Source organism: Lathyrus oleraceus, chromosome 5, assembly GCF_024323335.1.
Source record: "Lathyrus oleraceus cultivar Zhongwan6 chromosome 5, CAAS_Psat_ZW6_1.0, whole genome shotgun sequence".
In the NCBI taxonomy this organism is placed as follows: Eukaryota; Viridiplantae; Streptophyta; class Magnoliopsida; order Fabales; family Fabaceae; genus Lathyrus; species Lathyrus oleraceus.
The window spans coordinates 246103202-246114263 of NC_066583.1; the positions used below are offsets into that span (position 1 = coordinate 246103202).

At 35.0% G+C, this 11062-nt stretch overlaps 1 long non-coding RNA gene across 1 annotated transcript; it reads right to left on the minus strand.

The window, feature by feature from the left end:
• Nucleotides 1-609: 609 nt before the first annotated feature.
• LOC127081124 (uncharacterized) lies at nt 610-1739 on the minus strand. The gene is made up of 2 exons (XR_007788060.1): nt 1614-1739; nt 610-831 (listed from the first exon to the last, which is right to left on the minus strand). It is a non-coding gene; the product is annotated as an uncharacterized LOC127081124 (long non-coding RNA).
• Nucleotides 1740-11062: the final 9323 nt, after the last annotated feature.

Consider the following 11062-nt stretch of genomic DNA (forward strand, 5'->3'; position numbering starts at 1 on the left):
CAACAAACTCTACTCCTTAGTATATGCAAGATGTCCAAGGTAGATAACATGAAAGTAAAGGGGGTGAGAAATGACAAACCAATATAAACAGTGTAAAGAATGTTAAGGTAGAGAATACACATCAAACACATATTCATTACACAACCATCAACAACATATTCTCACACCCAATTCATGAGAACAATTACATAATCACATTCAATCATCAACATCATGAAAAATCAACAACATATGCAATCATATATGCAAATATACTCCATAACTACTCATTATGCATATGATACCATTCACAAACACTTAGGTTTATCTCGCCCCTAATCTCCACCATATGATCAGAGCACACCAATCGTTACCATCACCATAAGTAACGCTTCACTGATTCCTACCTTAAAACGGCTACTCGCTCTCGATCCCTATCATAGGACCAGAGCATACTAAAGCTGGATTGAAGCCCGTACACCATGATGCATGACTCTCAACAATATGCATTATCACAAAAAGGTTCACCAAAAGGATCTCCATACACATCTCACCATTTATGCATCACATCATTCATCATACTCAAGAATAAATTCATGTTATGATATCAATAAACCACAACAATAGTAGTATCTCATCAAACATGACTTCGTAGGCATTCATTCATGTTACTTCACCAAAACAACAACACATCATCACATAAAAATAATGATTCGCTAACCAATCATATAAGTCATCATAAATATCCCTACAGTATGTAGTTAACTACAACTTAAATATTTCACCATGCATAATCAGGAGGTAGCTTTGCATGTTAGCTTTCTAACACTTTAAACGGCGCCTCATTTGGACCTACGAATCAAAAGATACGACCAAAATTGTCAGACAATGCAACGAAAACAAAAGAAGAATTATTTGGACCTACGAATTAAAAGATACGGCCAAAATCGTCAGACAATGCAACGAAAACAAAAGAAGAATTTTTCACTATTTGTCATGGTGCAATCGATTGTCACATAAACAAGTTTTGCTACTGACTTCGTAAAAATCACACTTCTAGACATTGCAATCGTTTGTAATCCCCCTACAATTGATTGCATGCTTTTTATATACTTTTTTCAAGGCATGCAATCGATTGCAACCCCCCTGCAATCGATTGCACTGCTTATTTTTTTCTAAAAATTCTAGTTTTTCTCCTACAGTCTTCATCCCCTTCATCTCAAAACCCTTATATATCATTCCAAATTATTTTACAAAAATTTAACAGACCCAAACATGATTTATAACTATAAATCATACTAGCATAATCAGTAACATATAAATCACCCATTTCACCCCATTTCACAGCAATTTCATCATCAATTTCAACAATAATTTTTCTCCTCATCGTGAACAAAACTCAAGCTTTCACACTCTCATCAATGACAAAAAATCATACATATATATTCATGGTAGTTCAAATATTGATCCAATCATTACAACACCTATAAACACAAATCCAACCAACAATTTCCAGAAAATTCATCATATAATAAGTCATCTCAAGAAAGCTAAGAACCCTAATGAGATTAAGGATTACTCATCATCACCCCATCACGCAATACCCTAATTAGTAACACTTTATCTCCTCTTACCTTAAATTTTCAGCAATTGATGACGAATCAAGCAATCTCTATGGTTCCTTCTTCAAAAACCTAGCTTTTGCTCTTTCTCCCTTTTGCCTCTTTTCTATGTATCTGATGTTTCTCTAAAAACCTAGCTCTTTCCCTACTTTTAGAATATGTACTCTCTCACCACTTTGTCTTATTATGAAATTTGCCCAACTCAATACTAATTTCTCTATTTTTACCACTTATTTCCTCCAATTCTCACGAATGACTCAATTCTATCATTTTTATTATTTATTTAACTAATTCAAATAAAATACTATTTATTCTAATAATTAATTAAAATTCTAATTAATTCTAAACGAATATTCCAAGCTCTTACTCTCTCTATACCTCTACTTCAAGGATACTTACCCTTACAACCACACAACAAATAATTTAAAACACCAATTAATCAAATAAAATTATAAATAATTCAATTAAATTAATTAATCGAATTTGGGGTGTTACAACTTCCCTCCACTTATAAAAAATTTTGCCCTCGAAAATTACATGAAGGAAACAAAGTCAAATACGACTCTCTCATTTGACCATCCAGCTCCCAAGTTATGATTCGATCAGTTGGTCCTCCCGACACTACCCTCACCAACGCAATCTCCTTACCACGCAACTGCTTCACTTCCCGATCCTGTATCTGCATGGGCAATGCCTCCACAGTCAGGGTTTTTTCACCTGTTTATCATCCACTTGGATCACATGAGACGAATCTAGAATGTATCTCCTTAATTGAGACGCATGAAACACATCATAAAGATTAGCAAGCGGCGATGGCAAGACAATCTGATAGGCCATCTCTCATAACTTCTGCAAGATCTGGTATGGACCAACAAAACATGGCATAAGCTTTCGAGACTTCAAGGCTCGACCAACACTGGTTATTGGGGTAACTCTCAAAAACAGATGGTCCCCCTCTTTGAACTCAAGCGTCTTCCTCCTATTATCATGGTAACTCTTATGGAGACTCTGTGAAGCTTTCATCTTCTCTTGAATCATCTTGATCTTCTCAAAAGTCTATTGCATAATCTCAGGTCCAATTATTGCACTCTTACCAGATTCGTACCAACACAGAGGTGTCCTACACATCCTGCCATACATCGCCTCAAATGGTATCATCCCAATACTTGAATGGAAACTGTTATTGTAAGTGGACTCAATCAGTGTCAAGTTGTTATCCCAAGCACTTCCTTGGTCTAGCATACAAGCCCTCAACAGATCCACCAAGGATTAGATAGTCCTCTCCGTTTGGCCATCAGTTTGCAGGTGATAAGTGGAACTCAACTTCAACTTAGTACCCAAAGCTTCTTGCAAACTCTTCCAAAACCTCGACGTGAACCTCAGATCCCTATCCGACACAATGCTCGACGAAATACCATACAAACTAACAATCTTCTCAATATACAAGTCAACTATATATTTGGCATCTCTCAAAATTCATTTTCAGTTTTGAAAAGGTCAAAACATATTGTTTCTCTCTATAAAAGCTCACGGGTTCGAATCCAAACAAATGCAAAAATACAATTACCCAATATTTGATTATTAATTTTGTTTATTTTAAAAAATATCATACTAATTTACTAACAATACATTTATTATTACTCCAACTAAATATATTTTTCAAAATTTTAAAAATAAAAGAGATGTTCAAATCCACACACTTTAAAATATTTTTTGTTTTCTTAAAATCATAGCAACAAAAGAAACACTTGAAAAATACTTTTAATGTTAAAGTATATATTCCATAATTTTCCGGTCTAAATTACTCTCATTTAATCTATAAAAAGATAATAGAGAATACAACACTCTTTTTCGAATCTATATATTTATTCTCTATATTTTTCTTATTAAATGTTTAAAAGAGAGACCGATATTAAAAATACATTAGAATCAAAATAAAAAATAAATCATTTGGGATATCTTTTAAAATTATTTCAATTTGTAAAATAAAATCTTGTATGTCACTCTCAAGTTACAAATATACATTTTTTTTATTCGTAATTAATTCATATTTACAAAATAAAAATTCTGAAAATATATAAAACTCAATACGAAATAAATAAAAATTAATTAACTGTCGCGCATCGCGCGGGTCTTAATCTAGTTAAATAAATATTTTAAACTCTTGTGATCACTAAACACCTCAAATCTGGAGCTAAATACGTAGTTCCTCCGAATTTTCAACACGAATACCACTCCTGCCAACTCAAGATCATGCATAGGATAATTCCTTTCATGAACTCTCAACTATCTAGAAGCGTAAGCTACCACCTGACCATTTTGCACCAACATACCTCCTAGATCCATCTCGAAACATCACAATATACATGTAAGGGCTCACTTATATTCGACAAAATCAAAATTGGAGCAGACGTCAACTTCTTCTTGATTTCTTGGAAACTCTCTTCATAATTCACATCCCAAACATATGCTTGACCTTTACGAGTCAATTGAGTCAACGACAATGCTAAATTCAAAAAACCTTCAATGAACTTCCTATAGTAACCAGCCAATCCAAGAAAACTTCTAATCTTAATGACATACTTCAGAATCTTCCATTGTAACATAACATCTATCTTCGATGGATCCACAACTATACCACCATTATAAATCAAATGACCAAGGAAAATCACTTCTCTTAACTAGAACAAACACTTGGACAACTTTGCATATAACTGGTTCTCTTTCAATGTCTGTAATACAATTCTCAAATATTCCACACGCTCTTCGTCAGACTTCGAGTATATCAGGATGTCATCTATAAACACAACCACAAACTAGTTTAAATATGGATGAAAGTTTCTATTCATGTATTTCATGAAAACTCCAAGCACATTAGACACCCCAAACTACATTATCGAATACTCGTAGTGACCATACCTCGTTCTAAAAGCAGTCTTCGGAATATCTTTCGGCTTCACACAAATATAATGATAACCCAAACGCAAATTTATCTTGCTAAACACACAAGCACCTAGGGGTGTACGTGGGCCGGTTTGGGTTGGGTTTGGCCAAACCCAATACTCAATCCATATAGGACACTTCAGTTTGGGTTATGTAAAATAACTACCCGTTACACCAATGAGACGGTTTGGGCAAACCCACTAATTTTTGGGTTGGATTGGGTTGGATAATGGGTTACCCAAATGATTTTTCTTTTTTATTAATATTAAATAACAAAATGGTGAGTCATCCAATTTTTTTTATAAAAATTACTCAATATTTATATTTTCTTAAAAATTATTAGATAACATATTTTTACTATCTTTTAGCATCATAAAATAATAAATGATATCATCAACTAATAAAATTATCATAAAATACTAGCAACAAATTAAAGTTGCATGACATAAAATTGTATTAGCATCAAAATAATTAAAGAGTGAAACATTCAAAATTAGTTAAAGTCATGATTCACTAAAATAGTAAATTTTAAGAGACTAAAATTGCAACAACTAAAGTAATATTCATCAAAATCATTAAAATCGTAATAATAAATATTTGATTAGTGGGTCAATAGGTTTTTTGGATTTGGATCCGGTTTTACCGAAAATAATGATCTTTTAATGGGTTTTTTAGTTTTTAAACTCATATCCACCAAATTGCCCGACGCAACACACATTTTTGTTTTTTTTTTGTGTGGGTTTGACCGGGTTTTATGGGTTGACCTAACCCATGTACACCCCCTACAAGCACCTAACAATTGATACATCAAATCATCAATCCTCAAAAGTTAATACTTGTTCTTGATAGTCACCTTATTCAGCTGTTGGTAGTCCATGTATAGCCTCATACTACCATCCTTCTTCTTCACTAACAACACTTACGCACCTTATGGCGAAACACTCAGACGAACACACTTATTCTCAAGAAGATATTCCAATTTTTTATTCATCTCACTCAACTCTGAAATAGACATCCTATAAGAATCCATTGACATCGGACTAGTACTAGGTACTAAGTCTATGGAAAACTTCATTTCGCGCTCTGGTGACAAATCACTAATATCATCTGGAAACACCTTTCGAAAGTCACTCACCACATGTAGCTCGTTCAACACAACTTTAGTTTTTTCTTCATAAAAGCTAATACCATAAACACTGCAGTGTCGTCCCTCACGAACTCATTCACTTGCTTAACCGACAAGAACAACTCATCACTAGTATACTATTGAAAAGTATATTTCCGGCAAATATTTTTATATCGTATCCACAGAGATTGGTTGTTATTACCGCCGTTCTATAATTCCAATTGTTATAAGTTTAAAATGTAACCAAGTTGTTTTGTTTGAATAGTTATCTTTTGAGTAAAATGACACTAAGACAATAAAAATAGTTTTAATCAAATATAAAAGGCTTGGCAAGATTGGAGTTCACTATCCAAATTTCTTATGTTTCCTTAATGACAACTATATGGACTTAAAATTATTGATGATATTCAAGTATCCTCTCAATATCATTTATTTCTAAATGATATTGTGATAATCACTATATTAATGGTTAAATGATTTCTCTACCTAACTATCAATATAGCAATCTTTAATGTTTTTATACAAAAGATGAGTAGTGTAAAAATCTATTTCTACAACTTATTCACTACTTGAAAGCATATTTTAAGTCAAGACTTGAATAATCTTTCTCAACAATAACTCGGATCTGAATATTCAAAATAGGGTAAAAATATCATTCATTACATCAATAACCTTTTGTCACATACAAGAGTCAATAGGAATACATAAACAATTAGGAATAGCTACTACCTCCAATCTTGACAAAGTGGGGTTTAGCTCCTCATCATCATATTTTGACAGCAAAATGAAATACAAAAGTGAGCTCTGTTTTTCTTCTCCAACTTGTGAATGATTTTTCCTTTTTTTCCATTCTGTTTTTTTTAAAGAGTTCATCCTTTCCTTAAATATTTCATTTTGGTCTAAAACTGAAAAGTACTCTAAAAATGATACAAAACTGTCACACTTAAGTTGGGTTGAAAACATAACAATTGGCCCAAACCAAATATCAAGCTTGCTGTTTTCGCAAGGTTCACGGCGCCAACCTTGGTCGCGGCGCGAACTGAAGCAATTTCAGCTTCTTTGCCTTGAAAGCTTCATTTAAACCATTTCTCCCAAGTTTTGTTCTTCAAATGCTTCCAAAATGCCATTGAAACTTCTTCCAAATTATGCTTATGCAATCCAATGCTCTCTTATCCAAAAACTCTACAAAACTAACAAATACGTGAAATATCTACTCAAAACATAATCAATTAAACTTAATTGCATTTTTACTAAATTGTGAGGATAAAAGTGTGTAATTCAATAAGAAAATGGTAAAAGGGACCAATAAAAATATATGAAAAGTAGTGATAATTGGTCCCTAACAACTCTCCCAAACTTATCATTTTGTTTGTCCCTAAACAAAAGTTTTCACCAAAACAACCAAAGTAGTGAAATAATAGATTGAAACAAGGATTAACCAAAGACATTCAAATGGTTCAAAAGTGTACGACACTTTCTCAATCCACCTATCTCAATGCTAGACAAAACATGAATAAGAACAATGGTTGGGTGCAAATAACATACCAAGGAATTCAAAGCAATACATGTCAAAATTGAATCAAACTTACACACACATCATAATAATGATGAATAAACATGAAGATTTTCTTTCACTCATCCAAACAATTAAATCAACAACAACTCGAATCATGTGGTCATCAAAGCAAATACTAAATCATGTGAAAAATGAGAATCAAGAGGTCATTCAAAGGTTGTAATGTGGCTTGGGTTACAAGAAAGGATATGATTAAGAGAATTCAACAAAAATGCATATCCTAAGGGAGCATTCCCATAAATTCAAACTCAACAACAATTTCCGTTTTTTTATCCCAATCTTTCTTCTTTTCTTATTTTTCACATCCACACAACCATGAACTTTCTTTTTGTTTTTTCTTTCTTTTCTTTTTCTTTGCTCCATAATTTCAAAGGTGACTTATTTTTCTTGTTTCTTTTCACACTTTCACCTTTTTTTTAAAACATCACTTTTCCAAGTTTTTAATCAACTCTTTTAATTTACTCTCCTCAACTTTAGATTTCAAGACCAAATTTATTCAATAATGCTCCCTACTTAGACATAGGCAAAAGACAAAATTTGCAAACAAACTCGGTTGAAGGTTCAATTGAAGCGAAAGAAATTAGGATTCATTTATTCGCAAAATTTTCAATGGAATTTACACTTCTCAATCAAATGAATCCTAAAACAAGCTTAAAGGGGTTAACTAAGGATCACTCCTCACAAGGTTAGTTGATTCAAAACTTTTTGGCCAAGTGGTTTTTCTCAATAACAAACAATGCCTCTATCATTTTCACAATTTTCACAAAAATAGATTAATGCATGATTTAGCATGATAAGAATGAATTGAAATAATTTTCGGTCTCCCGCATTTAGTGCACAATGGAAAGCTACCTCACAATTGGTTATGTTCTACTTTGATTAAAAAATGACATGTATCTCAAGGAATTTATGATATAAAATTTGCACACACCATCAAACCATTCATGTTAAGTCTAGAAAGCGATAAAGTGTACCTTGAAATGCCGACACCAATTTTTATCATCACCACTCGAAGTGTCCTACGCTTCCTTCAAGCTTAACTTAAGAATAAGAAAAATTAAACAAACAAATGGGGCATACCAAAGTTCATTGCAACACACAATTAAATCTCACAAAAGATCCATGCAATTAATAAACCAAAGTTTACGGTGAAACAAGAGCCACCAAAAGTACAATCATAATTAAAACATCAAACAATAATAATAAAAAAAAAACTCAAAATAAAAATCTACTACTACTCAAAACAAAGTCCTCAATCTTTCCTCATCATGTCCACCACCTACGGATCCGAGGACATCTTCCATCTCATCATCATGGGTCGCACCAACACCACCTCCTGCACCCCCCATAAATGCTGGCCTGCCCTCAAGCCAATTAGAATAAGCAGCATACTCCGCCTGGGACGGAAAAGTGCGGGCTTCGGGCGCAAGAAAGGTATTCTGAAACCGTTGTTGCATAGCATCAAAAAGGAATGATTGAGACCTCCTAGAAGCCTCAAAACTCTCACAGCAGTAGGTGGCGAACGCCATCTGATCAAATGCTGGCGTACTGCGGGCTCGGGGTCTAGAGGAAGAAGTGTCTGCTCCTTCAGCTCTATCCATTTGGCTTTGGCAGAACCTGTTCAAATAAGCATCATTAATTATACTGGTAATGGACAGGTGTACCTCATCCGGAATGGGCACATTTGCCTTTTGACAAAGTCACATAATCATCCCCGGATATGTTAGAACACCAGCTTTCTCACCGAACTTGGTTCCACTAGTCGCAACTTTCCGCATCTCCCCCGTGATGATGGATGCCACATCCACTGATTTACCAATCATGATGTAGTACAAGAGGCATCCGACATCCAATGGAATGGTGGTGTTATGGCTCCGTGGCCGAATATTATTCAATAGAAGCACCAAGTAAGGCCTTGCTTCCAAGTTCAAATTCTCCCTCTTACACGACTTCGGAAATCCCTGATCATTCAAATCATATGTTCTTCCCTCAAGGCACAAATGAGCACTCACGGTAGGAAGATCCCAATCATTGGCCATTTCTTTGGCACGGTATTCACACCGCCCGTTATCCGCTAGAGTGAGAGGATTACCCAAATAAGCGTTGATCGCATCCCTACTGAAGGTGATGATCTTTCCCCTCACCCTGGTTTGGTAATGAAAAGCTACTCCTTCCTCCAACTGAAGAGCATTGGCGTAGAATTCACGCACAATGTCGTAGTTGATCTCTGGCCCCGGTTCACAAATTTTGTTCCATTTTCTCCTTTCAAAGTTTGCCACCAGCTTCCTATAATTTCCACCCGGCGACAAACAAATGAATCTTTCCGGTTGAATGGTCCTTTTAATCAATTTTTCAAATCTTTCCTCGTGCTCATCACTAGTGAATCTTCGCACGGATCTTGAAGGACTGGAGCTCGTTGTTTTGGTACGTTTTGACATCTGCAATAAAATCATAAACAACCACACAATAGCCATGAGTGAAGTTAGCACCCATAATCCAAAAAAAATGAAACTGAGATTTTCCAGTTCGCGGCGCGAACCCTGCGAACCAAAAAAAATCAGTAGCATCTAGGGTTCCTACTGCTCAAAAATTTATTTAACAATGATACCACAAACCCTTACCCAAACCTTATTCGAATCATCTCTACACATGCAAGGTGAGTTTCAGCAATTAAATCATTTTCTAACAAAACCCTAGTTCACCTTAATGAGAAACAAAGAAGGAAAAGGAAGAAAGATTACACATACATTTGTTAAGATAAGGAGATTAAATTGATTCTTGCTAAAAAGTTTGGGATTTTTGAAATGGAGAGGGTTAATTTTGAATTTTGAAATGAGGTAGTGACAATGGTGAAGAGAAATAGGAAGTTTACAAAATATGAAGGAGATAGAAATAACACAAAACAGAACTTAAAAGGGTCTGCCACGCTCAGTTCGCGGGCGAACATTGTTCGCGGCGCCAACTTAAATTTTCCATTCAGTTCGCGAGGCGAAGGCTGTTCGCGGGGCGAACTGAAGGAATTTTCAAAAAAAATCTGGAAATTGGACAGAACTCCTTTTTACTCTAGAAAACCAAAACAGAATAAATTTCACAACTGAATTAACAAAAATTGAAATGCTAGCTTACGACGTTGGGTTGCCTCCCAACAAGCGCTTTGTTTAACGTCGTTTTGAGCTCGACGGTTCAATGACACTTCACGGTCCGGTGAGAGAAATGACACAGACATCTCGATTCACTTCTCCACTATGGTAAACTTTTAGTCTCTGCCCATTCACAATCCAACTTTCTTTTGACTTTGGGTCCTCAACCACAATGGCTCCATAGTTTTGCACCTCCTTTACAACAAACGGTCCCGACCACTTGGACTTTAACTTACCCGGAAACAACTTCAATCTTGAATTGAAAAGCAACACCATTTGTCCAACTTTGAACTCTTTGTGACGGACCTTTCCATCATGGTACACTTTCACTTTCTCCTTATAAAGTTTGTTTGAATGGTAAGGATTGTTCTGTGATTCCTCCAATTCATGGAACTGTCCTTTTCTTTTCTCTCCAGCTAGAGTGGAGTCAAAGTTCAAGAATTTAAGAGCCCAGAGTGCTCTATGCTCCATTTCCACCGGGAGATGACAAGTCTTCCCATAAACCATCTGAAATGGAGTTAGTCCAATAGGAGCTTTGTAGGCGGTACGATACACCCACAAAGCTTCATCCAATTTTGATGACCAATCTTTTCTTGAACTCGAAACCATTTTTTCAAGGATCCTTTTCACTTCTCTGTTAGAAACTTCCGTTTGACTATTTGCTTGTGGATGGTAA